The following is a 27,542-nucleotide window of genomic DNA, read 5'->3' on the forward strand; positions in this document are numbered from 1 at the left end:
AAAATGTAGGACTAACAAACTATGTGGGGTGAATCGTTATCAGGTAAACTTGATAACGACTCAATAAGGCATAATCTGAACTCGGTCTATTAATAAAACTCTCAACTGAACATAACACGACATGATATAATTTTAGTTAACATGACATGAGAATAACACAAACATAATTTACTCTATCAAAATATGATAATACAAGATTAAAACCTGATTTTTAAACTTAATGTAAACAATTAGTTACCACCCATTATCTGATGCAATTCGAACGTAGAAATTGGGTTAAAACCTTCGGTGTCAGAATGACTTGAAATTCGCACGGTGCGTTCGTAACGCGATTTTAGATTAGAATCGATAAAAGCATTCTAACAATAATAAAGACGTGTTTCTTATAATAATAATACGAGATAAGATGACTAAATTTATTAACCTAACTTTGATAGCTTTCAACAGTTAATATCTCCTATATAAGATTATAAACGATGTAAAAACATGTTTCATATCATAATAATATGAGATCAAATGACTAATTTAAAATAAGATAGATGCTTTTTGCTAAAAAAAGGAAATGAGTCTAATATGTTGGGACATCCCAAAAAGGAAAGTTGGTCTAATACCTTGGGACGGAGGGAATATTTTTTTACTAGGGAAAGTCACATATCAGTTTGAATCTCCCAAAGAGTTTTGGGACGTACACATAATTAATTCGTTCGACAAAATGGAAGATAATGGATATCACTGGGAAGCGGGATTCAAATTTCCAACCGGGACTCGCGAATGACACATCAAAGTTGACGAGGACGAAGATGTTATCAAAGTTACTACAAAAATTTGTGAATGTTGAGAGTAACTACAGGACCCCTTTGAGAAATGTATGTTTTGTAGGGATGTCATATAAATTCTTGGATGATGAAAGGAAATTGACATTAATATTTCCCAAATGAGGAGTAAGGGCTAGCTTAAAGTTTTAACTTCATGTTTGATTTATCTAGATATATTTTACTATCATTTTGGATAATAATAATAATAATTGGTTTATTAAGTGGAGCGTAATTATAAGCTCCTTTCCGGGTTTTCTTTGTCGGTTCTTTCCGGATTGCTATAGAGTCTGACCGCATAGAGTCCAACATAACTTTACAAATATGTACTTCCTTATTTGAGTTATCTTATGATATATATTATCTAAATATCTTATCCTTTTTTCTGTTTCTTCTGACCTTTTTTCTTAAGTTTTTCGTTAAACCTAACCCTAGCTAGGCATTTGCCGCTTCTCACGCTTTTTAGTCTAAGATTAAAAAAATAAAAGGATATCATAATACTCCTATTTACTCTTCATGTCGTATTACATTTTAAGTAAAATATTTCACTTCAATTTATGCCAAACATTCTACGGAAACAACAAGTATCCACCATCAAAATTTATAAAGCAAAACATTCAACGAAAGATACAAAAATGTAGGACTAACAAACTATGTGGGGTGAATCGTTATCAGGTAAACTTGATAACGACTCAATAAGGCATAATCTGAACTCGGTCTATTAATAAAACTCTCAACTGAACATAACACGACATGATATAATTTTAGTTAACATGACATGAGAATAACACAAACATAATTTACTCTATCAAAATATGATAATACAAGATTAAAACCTGATTTTTAAACTTAATGTAAACAATTAGTTACCACCCATTATCTGATGCAATTCGAACGTAGAAATTGGGTTAAAACCTTCGGTGTCAGAATGACTTGAAATTCGCACGGTGCGTTCGTAACGCGATTTTAGATTAGAATCGATAAAAGCATTCTAACAATAATAAAGACGTGTTTCTTATAATAATAATACGAGATAAGATGACTAAATTTATTAACCTAACTTTGATAGCTTTCAACAGTTAATATCTCCTATATAAGATTATAAACGATGTAAAAACATGTTTCATATCATAATAATATGAGATCAAATGACTAATTTAAAATAAGATAGATGCTTTTTGCTAAAAAAAGGAAATGAGTCTAATATGTTGGGACATCCCAAAAAGGAAAGTTGGTCTAATACCTTGGGACGGAGGGAATATTTTTTTACTAGGGAAAGTTACATATAAGTTTGAATCTTGCAAAGAGTTTCGGGACGTACACACCATTAATTCGTTTGACAAAATGGAAGAGAAGGGATATCACTTGGAAGCGGGATTCAAATTTCCAACTGGGACTCGCGAACGACACATCAAAGTTGACAAGGACGAAGATGTTATCAAAGTTACTACAAAAGTTGTGAATATTGAGAGTGACTACAAGACCCCTATGAGAAATGTATGTTGTGAAGGGATGTCAAATAAATTCTTGGATGATGAAAGGAAATTGACATTAATATTTCCCAAATGAGGAGTAAGGGCTAGCTCAAAGTTTTAACTTCATGTTTGATTTATATAGATATATTTACTATCATTTTGTATAATAATAATTGGTGTATTCAGTTGAGCATAAATATCAGCTCCTTTCCGGGTTCTCTTTGTCGGTTCTTTCCCGAATTGCTATAGAGTCGAACCATGTAGAGTCCAACATAGCTTTATGAATATGTACTTCCTTATTTCAGTTATCTTATTAAATATATTATCTAAATATCTTATCCCTTTTTCTCTTTCTTCTCACATTTTTATTAAGGTTTTTCGATAAACCTAACCCAAGCTAGGCATTTACCGCTTATCGCATTTTTTAGTAAAAGATAAAAACACAAAAGATATCATAATACTCCTATTTACTCTTCATTTCATATTACATTTTAAGTAAAAAAATTTCACTTCAATTTATGCCAAACATTCTACGAATACGACACGAATCCAACGAAAGATACAAAAATGTAGGACTAACAAACTATGTCGGTTGAATCGTTATCAAGTCAACTTGATAACGACTCAATAAGGCATAATCTGAATTCTGCCTATTAAGAAAACTCTTAACTGAACATAACACGACATGATACAATTTTAGTTAACATGACATGAGAATAATACAAACATAATTTACACTATCAAAATATGATATTACAAGATTAAAACCTGATTTTTAAACTTAATGTAAACAATAAGTTACTACCCATTATCTGATGCAATTCGAACGTAGAAATCGGGCTAAAACCTTCGGTGACAAAATCACTTGAAATTCGCACGGTGCATGCGAAACGCGACTTTGGAATCAAATCGATAAAAGCATTCTAACAATAATAAAGACATGTTTCTAATAATAATAATATGAGATAAGATGACTAAATTTATTAACCTAACTTAGATAGCTTTCAACAGTTAATATCTCATATATAAGATTATAAACGATGTAAAAACATGTTTCAAATCATAATAATACGAGATCAAATGACTAATTTAATATAGCTTTTAACAGTTTATATTGCATAAGATTATAAGCATTTACGATCTAATTTTCACATTTAATAAAGATAAATTTCTAAATTCTCATAGTAATAATTATTGCTCCATAAATAATAACCAATCTCTATCTTCTTTTAATATAACCACTCTTATATAAAACCATAAACTCTACTTAGTTTTATAAGCTCACTATCATAACTACATTTTTTTTACTAGGGAAAGTCACATATCAGTTTGAATCTTCCAAAGAGTTTTGGGACGTACACATAATTAATTCGTTCGACAAAATGGAAGATAAGGGATATCACTGGGAAGCGGGATTCAAATTTCCAACCGGGACTCGCGAATGACACATAAAAGTTGACGAGGACGAAGATGTTATCAAAGTTACTACAAAAATTTGTGAATGTTGAGAGTAACTACAGGACCCCTTTGAGAAATGTATGTTTTGTAGGGATGTCATATAAATTCTTGGATGATGAAAGGAAATTGACATTAATATTTCCCAAATGAGGAGTAAGGGCTAGCTTAAAGTTTTAACTTCATGTTTGATTTATCTAGATATATTTTACTATCATTTTGGATAATAATAATAATAATAATAATTGGTGTATTAAGTGGAGCGTAATTATAAGCTCCTTTCCGGGTTTTCTTTGTCGGTTCTTTCCGGATTGCTATGGAGTCTGACCGTATAGAGTCCAACATAACTTTACAAATATGTACTTCCTTATTTGAGTTATCTTATGATATATATTATCTAAATATCTTATCCCTTTTTCTCTTTCTTCTGACCTTTTTTCTTAAGTTTTTCGTTAAACCTAACCCTAGCTAGGCATTTGCCGCTTCTCATGCTTTTTAGTCTAAGATTAAAAAAATAAAAGGATATCATAATACTCCTATTTACTCTTCATGTCGTATTACATTTTAAGTAAAATATTTCACTTCAATTTATGCCAAACATTCTACGGAAACAACAAGTATCCACCATCAAAATTTATAAAGCAAAACATTCAACGAAAGATACAAAAATGTAGGACTGACAAACTATGTGGGGTGAATCGTTATCAGGTAAACTTGATAACGACTCAATAAGGCATAATCTGAACTCGGTCTATTAATAAAACTCTCAACTGAACATAACACGACATGATATAATTTTAGTTAACATGACATGAGAATAACACAAACATAATTTACTCTATCAAAATATGATAATACAAGATTAAAACCTGATTTTTAAACTTACTGTAAACAATTAGTTACCACCCATTATCTGATGCAATTCGAACGTAGAAATTGGGTTAAAACCTTCGGTGTGAGAATGACTTGAAATTCGCACGGTGCGTTCGTAACGCGATTTTAGATTAGAATCGATAAAAGCATTCTAACAATAATAAAGACGTGTTTCTTATAATAATAATACGAGATAAGATGACTAAATTTATTAACCTAACTTTGATAGCTTTCAACAGTTAATATCTCCTATATAAGATTATAAACGATGTAAAAACATGTTTCAAATCATAATAATATGAGATCAAATGACTAATTTAAAATAAGATATATGCTTTTTTGCTAAAAAAGGAAATGAGTCTAATATGTTGGGACATCCCAAAAAGGAAAGTTGGTCTAATGCCTTGGGACGGAGGGAGTATTTTTTTACTAGGGAAAGTTACATATAAGTTTGAATCTTGCAAAGAGTTTCGGGACGTACACACCATTAATTCGTTTGACAAAATGGAAGAGAAGGGATATCACTTGGAAGCGGGATTCAAATTTCCAACTGGGACTCGCGAACGACACATCAAAGTTGATGAGGACGAAGATGTTATCAAAGTTACTACAAAAGTTGTGAATATTGAGAGTGACTACAAGACCCCTATGAGAAATGTATGTTGTGAAGGGATGTCATATAAATTCTTGGATGATGAAAGGAAATTGAAGTTTTAACTTCATGTTTGATTTATCTAGATATATTTTACTATCATTTTGTATAATAATAAGTGGTGTATTAAGTTGAGCATAGATATCAGCTCCTTTCCGGGTTCTCTTTGTCGGTTCTTTCCCGGATTGCTATAGAGTCGAACCATATAGAGTCCAACATAGCTTTATGAATATGTACTTCCTTATTTCAGTTATCTTATGAAATATATTATCTAAATATCTTATCCCTTTTTCTCTTTCTTCTCACATTTTTTCTCAGGTTTTTCGATAAACCTAACCAAAGCTAGGCATTTGCCGCTTATCGCATTTTTTAGTAAAAGATAAAAAAACAAAAGATATCATAATACTCCTATTTACTCTTCATTTCATATTACATTTTAAGTAAAAATATTTCACTTCAATTTATGCCAAACATTCTATGAATACGACACGAATCCAACGAAAGATACAAAAATGTAGGACTAACAAACTATGTCGGTTGAATCGTTATCAAGTCAACTTGATAACGACTCAATAAGGCATAATCTGAACTCTGCCTATTAAGAAAACTCTTAACTGAACATAACACGACATGATACAATTTTAGTTAACATGACATGAGAATAATACAAACATAATTTACACTATCAAAATATGATATTACAAGATTAAAACCTGATTTTTAAACTTAATGTAAACAATAAGTTACTACCCATTATCTGATGCAATTCGAACGTAGAAATCGGGCTAAAACCTTCGGTGTCAAAATGACTTGAAATTCGCACGGTGCATGCGAAACGCAATTTTGGAATCGAATCGATAAAAGCACTCTAACAATCATAAAGACATGTTTCTAATAATAATTATATGAGATAAGATGACTAAATTTATTAACCTAACTTTGATAGCTTTCAATAATTAATATCTCATATATAAGATTAGAAATGATGTAAAAACATGTTTTAAATCATAATAATACGAGAACAAATGACTAATTTAATATAGCTTTCAAAAGTTCATATTGCATAAGATTATAAGCACTTACGATCTAATTTTCATATTTCATAAGATCATAGGCATTCTCTGTCTTTTTATAAACTAATTACTCACAATATAAAGATAAATTTCTAAATTCTCATAATAATAGTTAATGCTCCATAGATTATAAGCATTCTGTATCTTCTTATAATATAACCACTCTTATATAAAACCATAAACTCTACTTAGTTTTATAAGCCTACTATCATAACTACATTTTTTTTTACTAGGGAAAGTTACATATCAGTTTGAATCTTCCAAAGAGTTTCGGGACGTACACACCATTAATTCGTTCGACAAAATAAAAGATAAAGGATATCACTTGGAAGCGGGATTCAAATTTCCAACTGGGACTTGCGAATGACACATCAAAGTTGACGAGGACGAAGATGTTATCAACATTCACAACTTTTGTAGAAATGTATGTTGTGAAGGGATGTCATATAAATTCTTGGATGATGAATGGAAATTGACATTAATATTTTCCAAATGAGGAGTAACGGCTAGCTCAAAAGTTTTAACTTCATGTTTGATTTATCTAGATATATTTTACTATCATTTTGTATAATAATAATTGGTGTATTAAGTTCAGCGTAATTATCATCTCCTTTCCGGGTTTTCTTTGTCGGTTCTTTCCCGGATTGCTATAGAGTCGAACCGTATAGAGTCCAACATAGCTTTACAAATACGTACTTCCTTATTTGAGTTATCTTATCATATATATTATCTAAATATCTTATCCCTTTGTCTCTTTCTTCTCACCTTTTTTTCTCAAGTTTTTCGATAAACCTAACCCTAGCTAGGCATTTGCCGCTTCTCACGTTTTTTAGTAACAGATAAAAAATTAAATAAAGGTTATCGTAATAATCCTATTTAATCTTGATTTCATATTACATTTTAAGTAAAAAAATTCACTTCAATTTTTGCCAAGCATTCTACGAAAATAACACGAATCCACCATCAAAATTTATATAGCAAAACATTCAACGAAAGATACAAAAATGTAGGACTGACAAACTATGTGGGTTGAATCGTTACCAGGTCAACTTGATAACGACTCAATAAGGCATAATCTGAACTCGTCCTATTAAGAAAACTCTTAACCGAACATAACTCGACATATTATAATTTTAGTTAACAAAGGATATCATAATACACCTATTTATTCTTGATTTCATATTATATTTTAAAAACAACCATGGAGACGGAGTTTTCCCCTTATTCGAAATACAAAAAATGGCGTCCCATGCCACATGGCCATATTTACAAATTTTATTTAATTAAAATTAATCTTCCTGGTCACGTGAAAATTCTACTGTTGTCGAGCAGAGGTCGGGACCGACCAAATAAGTGTGTTTGGATTGATTTAACCATTGTGCAACTGCACAATGGTTTTTACCAAGGTTAGTACAATGGTAATTTGTAAGGTGAGTTGTCGATCTCTAGAAGATCAGACATATCTTGGTCCATCTCCTAGTGTTTGGATTGAATTTTGGCAATGCAACCACGCTAGATTTTCTTTCTTTTGAATATACTGAATGCTCCCATGTTACGGACACAATTCCCACAACGGTTGTGAGAACAACTGGTGTGGGGTATAGAGACTAAATGGACTCTCTCTCCTATCAAGCTAGTCTTTTGGAATGAGTTCTTCTGTTTAGTCTTTATCAATTGGTGGTTTCATTGAGAGCTCAAACAGCTCGGAGTGGTGGTCGGGCAACGAACTCGTCGTGACCAATTAGTACGTTTGGGGCCGACTCGAAGTGGTGACCCACGAAGTGGTGGCTGGGCAAAGAATCCGCAGTGACCAACGTTGTTGTGACCAACGAGAACTCGGAGTGGTTGCCTGGCAAAGAACCAGCCGTGACCAACGAGATGGTGGCCCTTAAAGGAGGGTCGAATGTCACGGACTCAATTGCCACATCGGTTGTGAGAACAACTGGTGTGGGGTATATAGACTAAATGGACTCTCTCTCCTATCAGGCTAGTCTTTTGAGATGAGTCTTATGTTTAGTCAGTATCATCCCATTACTAAGTAGGGCATTCAGATTGCTACAATCCTAAAACTAAGAGTTACAACATATGATTGATTGATTAACGTGCATCCAAGTTTAGTTTCTAATTTGAAAATTTTAATCTAAACAGCAAAAACAAGTAAACTAATCGAGCTAAATCCAACTATAAAAGTAAGTAAGGTGGTTGACATAAGTTAAATAAGTTGGTTAAGCTAGTCATAGTAGACAACTCACGCTAGATAGCACGTGAGTCGATCGAACTATGCATGGATTGCAACTTATGAAAACTTGATCAAGCAAGCTGGTAGCAATTAATTACTTGAGAAAGGTACTGCTATTCTAAGAAAGCAAATAAATTGATCGAGCTACTCCCTCTGTCCCCCAATAATTGTCAACTTTGACTTTGATTTTGACACAGATTTTAGGAATACATATAAAGGAAAATAGGTTGAAAATTTTAATGAAATATGAGTCTCATTTTTATATACTCCCTCTGTCTCACAATAAGAGTTACATTTGGTGTGGGCATGGATTTTAAGAAATGAAAAGAATAGTGAGAGGTCCACTTTTTTATATTGGTTTTATAATAGAATGTGAGTGAGTGAGTGAAAATCTACACCTTTCAATCTCTGTTCTTCTCATTTTTTTTGTATCGTTGTGGCTTGCTCAAGTTAAATCATCAAACTGATCTGGCTGGCCTATGCATGCCTTCTTCCTGCAAAATGCTGGCGAGTGTATCCACTCGAAACTCAGGCTGATCAACTTGACTTATATTCGACTTGAGTGAGATGAACCGAAGATCTAAAAAGTGTGTTTTCAGAACCTTAACTCACGATACTATTAACTAGTATAGGGAAGTAAGGATCGATCCCACAGAGATAATGTGTTTGACATTCGTTTGCTTGACACAAGATGGGAATGGATGTGGCCACCCTTTCTAGGGGTGGATTAAGTTTAACTACTTGATTTGAGAGATTAAAATAACTAAAGTGATCAACTTGCGAAGCTTAACTAAATCTACTTGATCAACTCAACTAAACTTTCCCGAAATGGGCAAACAAAATAAATGAGGACTGACAGTCCCCTGCAAAGTGTACGATAAAGTAAAAACTTTTTAACAACTTCATCTTCTTCACAAAAATAACATGGAAAACAGAGCAAAGAACAGATATGAAAAGCTACGAAAAACGATACATCATAACAACTTGTAAAATTAAATCTACTCCTAAGATCTAAGCTATGACTACGTAAACAAGAAATTAAACCATGATCATGCAGAAATAGAAACGCGTCTATCAGATCTAAACATCCTAGAACTACATATCCATAATTTTCTTCAGAACAAGACAAAAACTTAAACAGAAAACTTAGATCTAAACAAATCGAAACATAACAAAACATTTTGAGCTAAACACACGCGACATAATACGGAAACCTAAAGCAGGTCAAGAAATTCATGCATGGAAACAGAACATAGCAACTGGGATCAAAATCATATCTCCAAATCTACTAAATAAAAAACATCAAAAGTCGATAACATCAAAAGTAAACTGAAAACAAACAACGAAAACATGAAATTGTTTCATCATTTCTTCTCGAAGTGGAATAGTAGACCAGAATGATTAACGCAATAAAACCAACACCAAACGCTGACAAACTAAACTAGGATAGAAACCAAGTGTGTGTGCAGGAATCGGGAAAATGAAGTGTTGAGAGCTTCCAATTACAGCTCTAGAACAGAGCTAAAAACTAATGAGTGTCACCGTTGGAAGCTGCCTCCTTCGTCATTCTCTATTTCCATTTATAGGAAGGCGAGAGGTCTTGATCCTTAGGGTATTTGTTCTCTGAAAAGTTTGCTTTACCCTTTGCCCTTGAGGTTTTTGTTGTGCGACGAATCAGTCTTCTTATTGGGTGCTCCCGCTGCATGTCATTTGCTCCAACTTGATCCATTTGCGCAGCAATTTTGACTCCTTCTGATCTATTCGTCCGCTGCAATTTTTATTTTTTTTTAATCAAACACCTTTACGGTGGAGGGTTAAGTAGGACCCTCATCCCATATATATCATCAAAAAAGAGTTTACATATAGACTATCCCAAAAGTGGACAATCTGCCAACAAACTTACAATCTGCCAACAAACAAAGAAAGCAAAAACAAGAGAACCTCAAAACCTAAAATTAGGGAGGCCTAGTTGGTCCAATCTACACAAGGCTTTCACCAATGAGGGTGTCGAGTCCCTCGAGAAAACCACACTTGTCGTTGCTTTACTACCATTCTTCGCCAAGAGTTCTGCAACCTTATTACCTTCCCTGAAAATGTGAGTCATTCGCCATGAAACACCTCTCAACTCCCCTCTAATCCTTGCCAAACTATGACAAACAACCGCCGCACGCAGATGCCCCGTTGAAATCCATCTAACCGCCGTCTCAGAATCTGATTCAATCCAGATATGGTCACCATATTGTTTGGCCAGTATCAAGCCCTTAAGGACAGCCAAGACCTCTGCTTCCAGTCCTGACCCAGCCTCCAAAGTTGCTGCAAAAGCAGCCAGAATCTCACCATTATGATCTCGCACAACTCCCCCTCCTCCAGCATTCTGATAGTCTGGTACGAATGGTCCATCAATATTAACTTTAATCCATGAGACATCTGGAGGTCTCCACTGCACTCTCCCTACTTTCCTTGTTCTTGGAGCAGACGACGAGCATGTCATAAAGTCCACCTTTGGACAACTCCCCTTCCACTGTTCCGGCCCCAACAACCGAGCCAAGACCAAGTTCCTCAAATATCCTATGGTCCTTTTGATAATATTTTCCACCTCGAAGACTTTTTCCTGGTGAATACAATCATTTCTCTCAGTCCAGATAAACCAACATATAAGGCATGGGATCAGCACACAGATATGTGTCTAGAACCCAAATTCAAATGCCTTTGCCACCATCTAAGCCTTAAATCAATATTTCCCCCATCCTCCATAAAAGGCGGAACCTGTGGAAACCATCGAGCAAAATGGCTCCAAATCCCCCTTGCAGCCTCACCATTTACAAACAAATGTAGTCTAGTTTCAATGTTTGGTTTACTGCAACATTTACATTTTGAAGCTAGTGATATTCCCCTCCATTGCAATTTTGTATCAACCAGTACTCTATTAGCCAGAAGCCTCCATAAGAAAAAGGATATCGAAGTCCCAATACATTTTCCCCAGATAAAATCGTATATTGTCCTCTTCTCCGCCCTGTGCCTTACAACCTCCCAAGCTGAGGAAACTGAGAAGTTTCCATTAGGAGATGGCCTCCATCTCGCTCTATCTCTTTCCCCTCTGTCAAAAGGTATCAATAGAATCTTTTCAATCACCTCCAAAGGGACTCCTTGCTCCACAAATACACGCCAAAGCTCCTCTTCATCCCATTCATCCTCTATCCAGAAATCACACACCCTCTGCGGAAAGGGGGTCGATTGAGGACCACACAAGCTAGCTAAGGGTACATCTAAAAGCCATGTGTCATACCAGAAGCTGATGATACCTTCTCCAAGAACCACCCAAAACATTCTTTATACTTCAACCCAGCCTTAAACATGCGCCTCCACATCGGGCTGAACCTGTTAGACCGAGATAATACAAGAGGGAAGGAGATAGAGCAAAATTTCTGAAACATGTACCGGGCCCACAGAGAGTCCTGCTCCCGGAATCTCCACCACATCTTAAGGCTAAACGCTTCCACAACCTCTTTTAGACGACGGATACCCAAGCCTCCCTCCCCACATGGCAGGCACACCCTTTCCCATTTAATCCAATGGGTTTTGTTTGTAGAATAACAAGAACCCCAACGATATCTTGCCAAAACTTGTTCAATTTGTTTCTAGGCCCCTTTCGTCGGTTCTAGAGCTTGAAAGATATGTATTGGAATGGCTCCAAGAACACTTTTGATCAAAATTAGACGGCCTCCAAAAGATAAATGTCGATGGCTCCAGCTATGAATCCTTTCCGATATCCTGTCCCGGATGAACAGAAACAGATTTGTCCGTTTTGGGCCACGATATATAGGAACTCCAAGATAAACAAAAGGAAGGAACCCCTACTTGAACCCACTGACCTCACTAATCTCCATTGCCCATGTGTTATGCCTCTCATCAAGGAAGAAACAGCTTTTCCCCACATTTACTTTCTGTCCCGACACATTCATGTAATGCTCAAGACAATTCGAGATGCTCAACACAGCAGATCTCTGTGCCTGTGAGAAGACAATAATGTCATCCGCATAAGCTAAGTGCGAGACCCCCATGGTGTACCTAGCCGTGCGATACATCATTTCATTCTTTCTAAGAATGAGTCGATCCAACAACTTTGACAAATATTCTTCCGCAAGAATGAACAGAGTAGGGGAAATAGGGTCACCTTGTCTTAGACCCCGAGTCGACTTAAAAAAACCTGTTGGGCATCCATTAATCAACACAGAAAACCAACAAGGCGATATACAATGGTCAATAAGTTGTATCCACTTGTCAGAGAAACTCATCCTTTTCAAAACATTGAGAAGAAAAGGCCATTGCACCCGATCATAAGCCTTTTACATATCCAACTTGAGAACCATATTAGGTGAAGTTACACCCTTCCAGATTTTATGGAAAAGTTCCTTAGCTAGCAGTACATTATCACTAATCAATCGACCCTTAATGAAGCCGCTTTGATTCGGAACCGTGATCAAAGGCAGTAAAGGCGCCATCCTCGCAGCCAAAAGTTTTGAAATAATTTTATTAATCACGTTGCAGAGACTTATTGGTCTGAATTCTGACCATTTGGTAGGATTTTTCTTCTTTGGGATCAAGACGAGCATTGTAGCTGCAATTCCTCTTGGAATCACCTCACCATGGAAGAAATCAGCAACAGCTTCTACCACATCTGAGCGAATAGTTTCCCAACAAACCTGGAAGAACAAAGCTGACCCGAAACACTATCTACGCATATGTTAAAAACCGTCTTCCTCACCTCCTCTTCATTAGGTATACACTCCAGGACTCCCATCTCCACATGAGAGGGAAGAGTGGTTAAGATATTCAGATCTGGCTCCTCCAGTTCTCCTACATCCAAGGATAACAATTCCTGATAAAATTTAGCTTCCGAAGCTCTAATGTCTTCATCTTCTGTAAGAGTTCTGTTCTCATCCTCAATCATATGTATTCTTGCTCTAGTCCTTCTCTGCTTTACCCAACCTTGAAAGAATTTCGTATTTCTCTCCCCCTCTGCTACCCATTTAACAGCCGCCTTTTGCCTCCAATAATCTTCCTCCATCTTTAAACATGAGAGGTACTCGGCTGCTGCTTTATTCATCTCCATACGAAGAGCGGGAGAGGGATCAATTTCATATTCTGAAAATGGCGGATTTCACACACACCTGGCTCAAAATTGGATGTTAGTTTACAGAATTTGATGTACTTTTATGATAGAACAAATGCATGAAACGAGCCTCATTAGTGAGTTAGTGGAATGTGAGACCTACTTACCATTTATAGTAAAAGTGAAATATTACACTTATTGTGGGACGAACCGAAATGACAAAATGTGACTCTTATTATAAGACAAAGAGATTATTAGTTTTAAAATAAAATGTGAGTGAAATGTGTTAGGGGAATGTGGAACCTACTTACCATTTATGTTAAAAAAGTGAAAATGAACATATGGGAGATAGACTAAAATAGCAAAAGTGGACAATTAATAGAGGACGAAAAGAGTAATATTTATCTATGAAATCATTGAAGTGTGAATTTAAACTTAGAAGCAAGTAAGAAATCTTTGTTGGTCCATGATAATGAGTGCATATGAATTAATATGGGACAATAGAGGAGTATAAAACTAACTATCATATCTATGAGACATATTATTCAAAAATAAACAAAACAAAATAGTAGATTGACCTCATATTCTACTAACTCATTTCACTCATATTTTATTATGAAATTAATACATAAAAATTGGTCTCACATTCCCATAACTAATTTCACTCACATTTTATTACAAAACTAATATTGTATATAAAATCAATCCTACACTCCACTAGTTTTTTTCCACCCACTTTTCTTCATGGAGTATTTCTTAAAATTGGTCAACTCAAATGATACTCCTAATGGCGAATGAAGGATTAGTTAAAGTAGAGAATAATACAGTGAAGACTCTTAACTACATTATTCCTTATTTTACTCTACATTCTCTTCATTTTAACTATCTTATATCGTTTTTTCGAAAACGAATACAAAAAATAAACGTCTTGCTTATGGTTGGACGGAGGGACCGATGTTCTTCTCCTTCCATATGATTATGAACTTCAACAACAGAGAGGGCCGCCCCACAGGCTTCACAGCCACCGCAACTATATTTCCAAACACAATCACTATGTGCATTTCATAATAAGTACTCCTTTCGTCCGTCATTAAATATTCCGTTTTTTCTTTTTCATCTGCTCGCCATCTATATTTCCAAAACACAGTCACGTTGTGCATTTCATAATTAGAATTCCCTTCGTCCTCCATTAAATGTTCCATTTTTCCTTCTTCGTCTGTCCGCTAATAAATGTCTAATTTCATTTTTACTATATTTGGTAGGACTCTACATTCCACTAATATTTCACTTATATTCCCCATGTCCCGCAATAGGAGTCCTATTTGGTTATGACACGGGTTTTAAGAACTGCAAAGAAAAGTGGGTTGAATAAGTTAATGGAGTATGAGTCTCACTTACATATATTAGTTTAATAATAAAATGTAAGTGGAATAAGTTGGTGGAATGTGAAACCTATTTACCATTTATAGTAAAAGTGAAATATGACTCTTATTGTCGAATGGACCGAAATGACAGAATAGGACTCTTATTATGGGACAGGGAGAGTAACTTTTTCTTTTAGTTGAATATTCTAACCGAGACTCCTAAAGTGGAAAATCAAAAATAGTAAAATATGACTTCTAAAATGGGACGAATTTCTTTAAACTTGTGACCAGTCACATATGGTCATTTAATTAAATTAATTTCATAACCAAATCAAAAAACATAACATAAGGCCAGAAAACACAAGAATGAATGAAAACGGTTTCTCATTGATCAATGCCTCATTCCCTTCGCACCCTTTGACTCAGTGAAGTGATCAATATACATATCCTATACAATGCAGTCTAGGCTGCTGAAATTGAAGAGAGTAGCATTAGTTGAATCTTCCTGCATTCATCATCTGCTTGAACTCATTAAAGTCCACTCTTCCGTCTCCATCCGCATCGACCTTGTTGATCATCTTCTCGCATTCCTCCGCGCCCCTCCCTTGCCTGAGCCCGAGCGACGCCAGCACCGAGCCCAGCTCCTCAACGCTGATGAATCCATCACCGTTCTGATCAAACACATTAAACGCCTCCTTCATATCCTCCTCCTCGTTGCGCTCGTCCATTATGGTTTGGTACAAGGTGGAGAACTCGTCAATGTCGACGCATCCGTCTCCGTTGACGTCCACCCGTGTGATCATCTGAGCCAGCTCGTCGCCCGGGATGAAGATTCCCATCTTCTCCAACGAGGCGCTCAGCTCGCTCTTGGTGATCCGCCCGTCCCCGTCCCTATCGAACATCTGGAAGACGAGGCTCAGCTCCGCGCCTTCCACCATTCGACTAGGGCGGGAAGATGATGAAAAGGAAGAAACACGCTCGTTGTTGATATGTTTTTGTTGTTCGGTGTGTGAGAATGGGAGATATGTTCTTAACTTCTTGGGTGCCAAGTATTGGAAAAATGTGTACAAGAGCTTGTAGAGAATGGAGATTCTCAACAAGAAGGTTGACATTGTGGATTTGGAGTTGATGAGAAAGAGAAAAACGAGAGACAAGATCCCGGCTTTTGAAATGGAGTTGCAATTATATTGAATTTTGAGGAAATTATTTTATGTTGGAATAACGCGTTTTGGATTCTTTAATTGTGGAGTAAGTAATAAAATATTGGGTATTTCAATTTTGAACTCTAAAAACGCGTAGTTATAATTGCTTTTGGTGGGGCAGATTTGAAATTATACATAGATTTGGGTGAAATCGGAGCTAAATTTAATGAAATAAAGAAACATAAGGAGCCTGCTGTTGAAAAACGCGTGGTTGGTGGGAGGATGACACTTCGAAGTCGTGGTTTGGTAAGAGTTGATCATACTGATAATTTATGTTGCATTTCGTGAGGAATGAATGATAATTGTTCATTTCGTTTTAAAATATGAGCTCTACTATTATCTTTAGACTTTAAAGGTGTTTTAGTGTTATTGGTTTTACTTACAATATTGACCAACACGTTTAATCTTTTGGATCACTATGTCTGAAAGTTTTGTTTGTTACTTACAACGAGTCATTTTTTTATTTTAGAAAGTTTCAATATAATTAAATTATTTTTTTATTTTTGAGGTATTTCGTTTTGCGCATTCGTTTTAAAAAAATAATAAAAAACAGTTAAAATGGAGAAAAAGTAAAGTAAGAGAGAGAATATTTAGATAAGACTCTTCTCTACATTATTCTTTTTCTTACTTTACTCTCTCTCCACTTTAATTATTTATAATCATTTTTACAAAACAAGTGCAGAAAATGAAATGCCTCTATTACTGTGGAACGGGGGGAGTAAGTACTTTATTTTTCTTAATGTCTTTCATTTTATTTATCATTTACTAAACACAATTCTTAATCTCCAAAAATAAATGTCTCAATTAACAAGAAACATAGAGGAGTATATAATTCAGCGCTACTCACATCCTGTTGACATAGATACTTCTTTCGTCTCTAAAAAATATAAACTATTTCATTTTTTAGTTTGTGTTTGAAAAGTATAAACTTTTCAATTTTTGAAATCTTATAATGGAAGGTACTCTAAGAAAAGTAAGAAATAAAAATATAATAGTAACTCTAACAAAGTAATAAAAATAAAAACTTATTGTAATATTAAAAGGGATATTGGCCCCTAATAATTATATCACGAATTTTAATTGAGTTTATTATTTTTCACCAACGAAAAATTCCAGTCATATTAATTGATTGAAGAACAACTTTGGAGGGTGTACTTCAGGAAAAACTATCCTCAAAGAAGAAGAACTAGAAGCTCTCGAAGTTGTTGTCGAGAAATTATGAGAAAAAAAAAACCTGTATTATGATATTATTTGCCATAATTGTTCGCCAGTGCGAAATAACAAACTCGGGTAAAGTTCGTGATATTATTTGCCAAATTTAAAGTTCGTGGGAAAAACCTATCTTTTTGAAAGTTCCATGATATTAAAAGCCAATATCCTATTAATAATTATTACTCTCTTCAACCCAACTAAGTTGATGCAAAACTTTTTTACATGGGATTAAGTTGAACGAATTTGTTGAAATTAAAATAAAATAGAGGAATAAAGTAAGTGATGGAATAAAATAAAAGTGATTAAATGTTTTATAATGAAAATTAAGTAACTTAGTTAGGGAATCCTGAAAATAAAAACAATTAAAATTATTTGGGATGCAGGAAATATTATTTTTCAGTGACTGAACCCAGCATGAACGTAACTAGGGGGCGAAACGGGTTACCGGGATTACCCGATACCCATGTCGGGTATCCCGTACCCAACTCGAAATTCTAATAAAAAATTTGAAAACCATAATAACGGTCAATGTTCCCTAATTTTCTTTAGTAATATCAATGGTAAACGTTGAATAGATTGAGAATAAAAGTGAGGGGACACTCTATAGCTAGTTCCGGTGAGTTTTCAATTGTATGCTCGTTGGAATATAAAAATGTTTCAAAATAACTCTTTGATTATATAAAGTACTCCAAATGTTCTGCCTTAATAGAGGCATTTCATTTTCTTCACTCATTTTGAAAAAATAATAATATAAATACTCTTCTCTACATTATTATCTCTCTTACTTCGTTCTAACTGTTTATTTTTAATTTTTCAAAATGAGTGCGTATATGACTATTATTATGTTACTATTTACTTTTTTTTTCTCCACCTTAACTATTTGAAACACCTCTATTATTATAGATAGGAAGGAGTATTAAAAGATGGAATATGGCTAATACTAATAACAACGGGTATTATCGGGACTAACGGGTATACCCGTACGGGTAGTGGGTATACCCGCTACACCAAAACTCTAAAACACACTACCCGATTCCGCCCCGTTTCCCGTTATCATCGGGTAGCGGGTACCCAATACCCGGCGGGTAGCGGGTCGAGATGGGAATCATCCATTACCCGCTACCCATTTTGCCACCCCTAAACGTAACCCAACAATGGTCGACTACAAACATAATACTCCATCCGTTCCATAGTAGTGGAGATATTTCTTTTCGCCACGGGATTTAAGAAAAATTGTGTTAAGTGAGTTAAGTAAAAGGAGAATAAATTAGAAAATGAAAAAGGTAGAAAGATGAAAAGAGAATAAATTAGTAAGAGAGAGTAAAGTAAGTGTGCAGAAATGTGTTGACTCTTACTAGAAAAAGAAATGACTCTACTACTATGGTATGTACTAAAATGACAAAATGACTCTACTATTATAGAACGGAGGAAATTTGTACTAACTCATTAGTTTCGTATGTCCGAAATATATTTTCGCGCAGTGTTGAAAATTATCAGCGGTATTCTGTATTCAAAGGTCAAAACTGTATTTACTAGTTTAACAATTTGGAATTAATGGTGGACTAAAATTTTCAAATTCTTATCCATGTCTGTTGTACCCTTATCTAAAAATGATAAAAAAAATTAAGGTTGGTTGTTTCATAAAAATCATTTTATTCCTTACGATACAACGAAAACACAAGTTAATATTTCTACGAGAATTGAATAAAATTTGACGTGCTGAATTTGCTACCCAAGTTCTACTTACTTCATTTCAAACTGTTATAAGTTTAAATTATTCCCCAAGTGATCTTGATGCTTGATTTCACCGAATTACTTTCATCATTTCATTTCAATCGAAAGCCATCTTTTTATTTGTTTCAAAGACTTGGAACGTACGCTGGATTTGGTTACGGGCATGTGAACTGAAAGTTTGAGGGTTTTAAAAGGAACATAGGTATCATACTTGTTAGAGATATTTGAACTAAGATATTCTTTATTCTTTGTTATATTTTTATAATGGAACACTTCTTAGACCTCGAGAGGAACAAGGATCGTGTGTTTTAAAGTGAAGGTTGTTTGTTGGAATTGTCGAGGGATGGATGATAGGAGGAAAGATGTTGCTATTAAGAGGCTTTTGAGCAAGCAGGATGTTTTTTTCTTAGGGATTGTTGAGTTCAAACATAAAGATATTGCAGAGAGAAAGATTGGGTTTTGGTGGGGTCACAACAATTTGGGTAAGTAGCATGCAGTTGCCATTGATGGGGGTGGGGGAGTCATTGCTTGTTGGGAAACTAGCAGATTTGAAATGAAGAGATGTTGTAAGGGTGATAGATGGGTTTTAGTGGAAGGGGTCATCAAAGATCAGGAGTTCTTTTGTGGCATTTTGGTGGTTTATGCCCCAACTAACAGAGATGGGAGAAATAAGCTTTTGGATGAACTGATGGTCACAAGGAGGAATATCTCATCACCTCTACTGATTATGAGCGACTTCAATGAGGTTACGCATGCCGGAGAAAGGAGTAGTGGGCTAAGCTGTCCGGAAAGCATCACAGAATTCAACCATTGATTCAGTGAGATGAGAGTCCAGGAGGTGCCTCTTTTGGGTAGGAAGTTCACTTGGGCCCGGGGAAAATCACGAAGCAAATTAGATAGAGCATTCATCGACCAAGAGTGGAGTTTCAAGTTCCCTGATTTAAACCTCAAAGCACTCCCCAACACAATCTCCGATCATGCCCCCATACCCTTATCTTTGGCAGCCTATTCTCCCGGGGTGAGACCCTTCAGAAGCATTGATGTGTGGTTTTTACACCTTGATTTTACTAAATTGGTTAGAGAAGAATGGAGGGCATTGGGGAACATGCCGATTCACATGAAATTGAAAGCACTGCAACTGCCTCTGAGGAAGTGGAACAGAGAGACGTTTGGGAATATTGATGATGCAATCAAGAAATTTGAGGTCGAGCAGCTGCTAATTCAAGAAAAGATTGATTTGAGGGGAGGAGACGTATGTGACTTCACCAGATTATCAACAATTGAGGCACAACTTAAAAAATGGTTAGATAGGAAGGCAAGCTATTGGAAGCAGCTTTTCAGAGACATTGGATTACGGGAGGGGATCGTAATACTAAATATTTTCACGCCGTCGCCCTCACAAGAAGAAGAGTTAAAAGAATGGAGCTCATTAAGAGTGGTGGCGGGATGTTAAAGAAACCGAGAGGGGTGAAGATTGCAATGTTAAAGTTTTTCAAGGAGCTCTACAGACAAAAGCCCGCCCCTGCCAAGAATTCATATGGATACTTCTCCCCTTCCAAGGGTCAACAGCCACCAGGTTACAATACTTCAGTCGAGAACTTCGTAAGATGAGATAGTCTCAGCTCTTAGAGAATGTGATGCAGCAAAGGCCCCCGGGTACGATGGATTTAATTTTAAGTTTGTGAAGGAGATGTGGCAAGACATCGGGAAAGGGGTTTGCGATCTTATTTAAGACTTTTTTTACTCGGGTACACTCCCAAGAGAAATCAATCGAACGTGGATGACTTTGATACCAAAAGTTGATGGCGCTGTTGAGGTCAAGGACTTTCGCCCCATTAGTATTATTGGATGCTTATACAAAATTATTTCCAAGATTTTGGCAAAAAGGCTCTCTAATGTACTGCCGAACCTAATTGGAGAGTCATAGTCAGCCTTCGTCAAGCAAAGACAAATTCTTGACGAAGCTCTTATCGTCAATGAAGTAGTTTGGTAGTAGAGGAAAAGCAAGCAAAGAGTGGCCATCCTGAAGATTGACTTCCAGAAGGCATATGACATAATTCGGTAGGATTTTCTGAAAGAGATTTTGATTGGCATGGGATTTGGTGAAATATGGACAAATTGGGTTATGGAATGTGTGACTACGACCTCGATGTCAATACTCATCAATGGATCACCCACTTCCCCATTTCAAATGCAGAGGGGTCTTAGGTAGGGCGACCCTTTATCGCCTTTCCTGTTCTTATTAGTTGCAAAGGCTTTCAATCGACTTGTGACCAGGGGAAAGGAAATCGGTGTTCTTGATGGAGTTAAGATTGGTAAAGACGAGATTCCGCTCACGCATCTTCAGTTCGCGGATGACACGATTATCTTCAGCCCTGCAGATAAGAATGTCCTTGAGAACTATAAGAAGCTGCTCTGATGTTTTGCCCCGTCTCTGAATTAATTATGAAAATCTGTACTCATTACATTGGGATGCGAGGAAGATTGGATCGAAGAGACTTTGACTTCTTCGAGATGTAGTTCTTCTAAACTACCAGTTACCTACTTAGGCATTCCGATGGGCGCTAATCGTAGGAAGAGTCAGACCTGGAAGCCCGTTATCGAGAAAGTGGAGAAGAGACTTGCAATGTGGAAGTCAAACACTCTTTCCAGAGTTGGCAGGTTGGTCCTTATCAAGGCGGTACTTAATAATCTCCCAATGTATTATCTTAGCCTTTTTAGGCTACCAAAGACCGTGGCAAAGTGTATAATAGATGCAGCAGAGGTTTTTCTGGGGCAAGGAAGCAGGATCAAAGGGGGGATGTTTAATTGCATGGGATTTGATATAAAAACCAATTGATCAAGGCAGGCTTGGGGTCGGAGACATTCATGTTAAGAACGCCGCCTTGTTATTCAAGTGGTGGTGGAAATTCGCAGATAACCAAAGACCCCTTTAGAAGAGGATTTTGAGCTCCAACCATGACACAAATAATATTGGGGACCTACACGAGCATGGGGCACATGATTCTGCGAGCTTATGGGATCAAATTCTGGACTTCTCTAACTGTGGCAGTAAAGTGCAAAGTGGCTAAGAAAGGGATACAAATCAAGGTTGGCAATGGGGCTTCTACAAGGTTTTGGCTTGATATGTTATGACAAATAGGGCAATTGTGAATCGAGAAACAAAAGAACGTAAATAGACACAGAATTTACGTGGTTCACCAACGTTGTGTTGGCTATGTCCACGGGCAAAAACGGAGAACAAATTGTATTATGACTGCAGTTTTCAGATACAGATTATGTGCTCTACTCCCATATAGGCACACATTAGACAGACTGGGCCTAGGAAACATAATCATATCCCAATTAGGAAACCTAATCCTATACAAATTCAAGGCATACTAACAAATCTCCACCTTGACTTGAATTCTCCCTTGCAGACGCATCATCATAACACTAGACGAACAAACTTCTCCATTCTTGCCTCAGATTTGCCCTCCACGGGCAACTAACAGCTCATGACATTAAGCAAGTCCAAACAATGTTGAAACTTGCTCTGCGGGACTGACTTGGTGAACATATCAGCAGGATTATCAGCAGTACCTACTTTCTTCACCTCAATTCTCTTCTCATCTCTTAGAAAATGATACCTCACATCAATATGCTTAGTCCTTTCATAATGGACTTGATCCTTGGCTAAACAAATAGCGCTCTGACTGTCACAGAACACAACAGCTTGATCTTGATGTAAACCAAGATCACCAACTAGCCCTTGCAACCATATTCCCTCTTTAGCAGCTTCTGTCAATGCCATATACTCTGCTTCAGTAGTAGACAAAGTAACTGCAGCCTGCAAAGTTGCTTTCCAACTAACAACAGAACCACTAAGAGTGAAAACATAACCGGTCATAGATCTTCTACTATCGACATCTCCAGCGTAGTCAGAATCAGAATAACCAGTCACTAAACAGTGAGTATCACCTCTATAAATGAGACCAACATCAGACGTACCTCTCAAGTAACGAAAAATCCTCTTCACAGCCTGCCAGTGCTCCTTTCCAGGATTTCCCATGAACCTGCTAACAACGCTGACAGCATGCGCTATATCTGGCCTAGTACAGACCATGGCGTACATCAAACTCCCTACTGCATTGAAGTACGGGACTCGAGACATGTACTCCTCCTCAACTTCGGATTTCGGTGCAAGATCAGATGACAAATGAATGTTTGTGGCACTTGGAGTATCAATAGCCTTAGATGTAGACATGCCAAATCTTGACAAAATCTTCTCAATGTAGCTCTTCTGTGACAGAGAAAGCTTTTTCTTTTCTCTATCTCTAGAAATCTCCATGCCTAGAATTTTCTTCGCAACACCTAAATCCTTCATATCAAACTCAACACTAAGCTGAGCTTTCAACTTCTGTACTTCAGACTTCGACTTCGCAGCTATGAGCATATCATCCACATATAGAACAAGATAGACCATAGAACCATCGTCAGCTTTGTTGTGATAGACACAACAATCATACGGGCTCCTGCTGAATCCCAACTTGATCATGTAACTGTCAAACCTCTTATACCACTGCCTCGGAGACTGCTTTAGTCCATACAAGGACTTCTTCAACTTGCACACATAATCCTCCTTGCCCGGAACCACAAATCCCTCTGGTTGAGTCATGTATATATCCTGCTCAAGCAATCCGTGTAGGAAAGCCGTCTTCACATCTAGTTGCTCAAGCTCCAAATCATAATGTGCAACTATCGCAAGTAATACTTTGATGGAAGTATGTCTGACCACTGGTGAGAATATCTCATTATAGTCAACCCCTTCCTTTTGCGTGAACCCTCTTGCAACTAGACGAGCCTTGTATCTAATGCCCTCATATGGTGTAGTGCCTTCCTTCTTCTTGAAAATCCATTTGTAAGTAACAATCTTTCTCCCCTTAGGCCGTGGAACCAATTCCCAAGTCAGGTTCTTCAAAAGTGATTCTATCTCTTCTTGCATTGCAGCGAGCCACTTGGCACGCTCACTGCCTGAAATAGCTTCCTTGTAGGTAGGTGGTTCATCTGCCGAAGGCTCATCTTCGACCTCATTGGCAACCTGCAATGCATATGCCATCATATCCTCAAAACCATACCTCAACGGAGACTTCACATTTGTCCTCCTAGCTCTGTCAATAGCAATGCTTCTCTGACGAGCTTGTGGATGAACATCCGAACTAGAAGTATCGGCGACTTCAGCAGTAGTGTGTTGATCTTCTCCACCTTGGAGTTGTGATTCACTCACATCGTGAGTGACTTGCAGCTCCACCTGTTCATCAACACCATCCAAATCCTCTGTAGCAATAGACTTCACAGTAGAGTTAAGCATAGAATTTTCATTAAATACCACATTCCGACTGAGAATAATTCTACCCTCTGAAGATTACCAAATTCTGTACCCCTTAACTCCATCTCCATAACCAACAAATACTCCCTTCTTAGCTCTTGGCTCCAATTTACCTTCACTCACATGATAGTAAACAGTACTCCCAAAAACTCTCAACATAGAGTAATCTGCAGGTGAATCAGACCATATCTCGTACGGTGTCTTGCAGTCAATGCCAGTGTGAGGTCCACGGTTGATCAGATAACAAGCCGTGTTTACTGCCTCTGCCCAAAACTTCCTAGTCAAACCGGCTTGGAAGAGCATGCATCTTGCTCTCTCCAACAACGTCTGATTCATGCGTTCTGCCACACCATTCTGCTGTAGTGTATGTCTAATGGTGTGATGGCGAACGATCCCTTCACTCCTACAAAACTCATCGAACTCAGACGAACAAAATTCCAGACCGTTATCTGTTCTCAATCGTTTGATCTTCTTCCTAGTCTGGTTTTCAATTAGAGTCTTCCACTCTTTGAACTTTTTGAATGCCTCACCTTTATGGTTCATCATAAACACCCAAGTCATTCTCGAGTAGTCATCAATCATCGACACAAAATACTTGTGTCCTCCAATAGACTCAACACGTGAGGGACCCCAACAATCCATATGAATGTAGTCAAGTGTCCCCTTCGTTCGATGAACACCTTTCTTTGGAAACTTGCTGCGATGAAGCTTCCCCAACACACAGTGTTCGCAGAAATCAAGTTTCTGCACCTTATAGCCCAAAAGAAAATCACGATTCGACATGATTCTCATGCCACGTTCTCCAATATGACCGAGCCTCATATGCCACAGCTTGGTCATATCCTTGGTTGCAACCTCGGATGATGCAATATCAGCAGAATTTGCCACGATGGAACCTCTCAGAACATACAAGGTACCCCGTTTCAAAGCTATCAGAACCACCTTCGAACCTTTCAAAATACGCATTACTCCACCTTCACCTTTGAAACTGAACCCCTTACTATCAAATGTAATCAGGGATATCATATTCTTCTTCATCTGTGGAACATGCCTAACATCGTTCAAGGTGCAAAAGACCCCATCAAGAGTCCTAATCCTGATAGAGCCGATGCCAACTACCTTGCAGACAGCACTGTTGGCCATGGTAACATTGCCTCCATCTATCTGCTCATAAGTGTTGAAATACTCCCTGTGAGGACAGAGATGATATGACGCTCCAGAATCCAAAATCCACACATCATTACAGTGTGGCTGTTCATCCGCAACCAAGGCCAATTCTTCTTCCGAATTTGTGTCATCAGCTTCTGCCACAGTCGCAGAACCGTTAGCATCTTCCTTCTTGCCCAATTTCTTCTTTATCCTTGGACAATCAGCCTTCCAATGCCATGGTTCTTTACAATATCTGCATATGTCATCTGGCTTAGGGCCTTTAGGACCTTTTGAACCTTTTGAGTTCTACTTCTTTTGTCCGAATTTCTTCTGTCCTTTACCCGTAACAGATAATCCCGATGGCAGATCTTCTGTGGCTGAACTCGTTGCCTGTTGACGATCCTCTCTGATGTGGAGAGCAGATCGAACATCCTCCAACGAAAGAGTTTCCTTGCCAGTCATAAAAGTCTCAACAAAATTTTCGTAAGATTCAGGCAGAGACACAAGCAAAATTAAAGCAGCATTCTCGTCTTCTACTTTAACTTCAACATTACGCAAATCTAGCAAAATTTTATTCAAATTTTCCAGATGATTCCGAAGGGGCGTACCTTCATGCATGCGTAACCGAAACAAACGTTGCTTCAAGAGCAACTTGTTGGTTAGAGACTTCGTCATGTATAGACTCTCCAACTTCGCCCAAAGAGCAGCAGCCGTCTCCTGATCCGCAACTTCGATGATAACATCGTCAGACAGGCTCAATATGATGGTCGAGTGGGCCTTTTCGTCTAGGGTTGTCCACTCCTTATCATCCTCCGTAGCCTTTTTTTTTTTTAGCGGCTCCCACAAACCCCTTCTGCTTCAGCAGAGATCGCATCTTGATCTGCCATAAACCAAAACTATTTCTCCCGGTGAATTTGTCAACCTTCACATTCAGAGCAGACATCTCGATTTACCAGACAAAACCCTCGCAGCGGAATTCAAAACCCTAGTTCGAAAACCAAGACTTTGATACCAGTTTGTTATGACAAATAGGGCAATTGTGAATCGAGAAACAAAAGAACGTAAATAGACACAGAATTTACGTGGTTCACTAACGTTTTGTTGGCTACGTCCACGGGCAAAAACGGAGAACAAATTGTATTATGACTACAGTTTTCAGATACAGATTATGTGCTCTACTCCCATATATATAGGCACACATTAGACAGAGGGAGATATTCTTAAGAGGATACTAACATGATAAGTGGACTAAGGGAGATATTCTTAAGAGGATGTTCCCGAGACTGTTCTCGATCTCTACGCAACAACATGGCCTCATTGGAGATATGGGCACTTGGGAGAATGGTCAGTGGGTGTGGAAGTTTACTTGGAGAAGAAACTTGTTTGTCTGGGAGGAACTTTTGATCGAAAGTCTCTACTTAGCTGTGGGTCATATGTCCGTGAATGAGAACGAACGCGAAAAAAGAGTTTGGAAGTTTGACAAATCCAAGGTCTTTTATGTTTCTAATTTTTGTTTACAGGTTGCTCGTATGATGGGAAATGACAACAATCAGTGTCTCCATGGAAGGTTGGCGTGGAGAAAAGTCGAACCACGTGCGCAACTCTTGGTGTGGTTTATCTTTCAGGGGCGACTCAATACAAAAGACAGATTTTTCCGTTTTGGGTTCCCTGGAGTTGAAGATAATCTTTGTGCTTTTTGCAAAGAGGAACCACAGACCATCGATCATGTCATTTTTGGATGTAGGTGCTCAAGTAGCCTTTGGTATTTTGGTTGCAGTTGTTGGAATCTTTCCATATGCCTGCCCAAAGACCCAATTTCGT

The 27,542-nt window shown here is 37.2% G+C and overlaps 1 pseudogene; it reads right to left on the bottom strand.

The window, feature by feature from the left end:
- Positions 1 to 15,423: 15,423 nt before the first annotated feature.
- LOC125223612 (calmodulin-like protein 3 pseudogene) lies at positions 15,424 to 16,232 on the bottom strand (annotated as a pseudogene).
- Positions 16,233 to 27,542: the final 11,310 nt, after the last annotated feature.

This window comes from Salvia hispanica, chromosome 1 (genome assembly GCF_029641045.1).
Source record: "Salvia hispanica isolate PSC_SH4W2 chromosome 1, Shi_PSC_v1, whole genome shotgun sequence".
NCBI lineage: Eukaryota > Viridiplantae > Streptophyta > Magnoliopsida > Lamiales > Lamiaceae > Salvia > Salvia hispanica.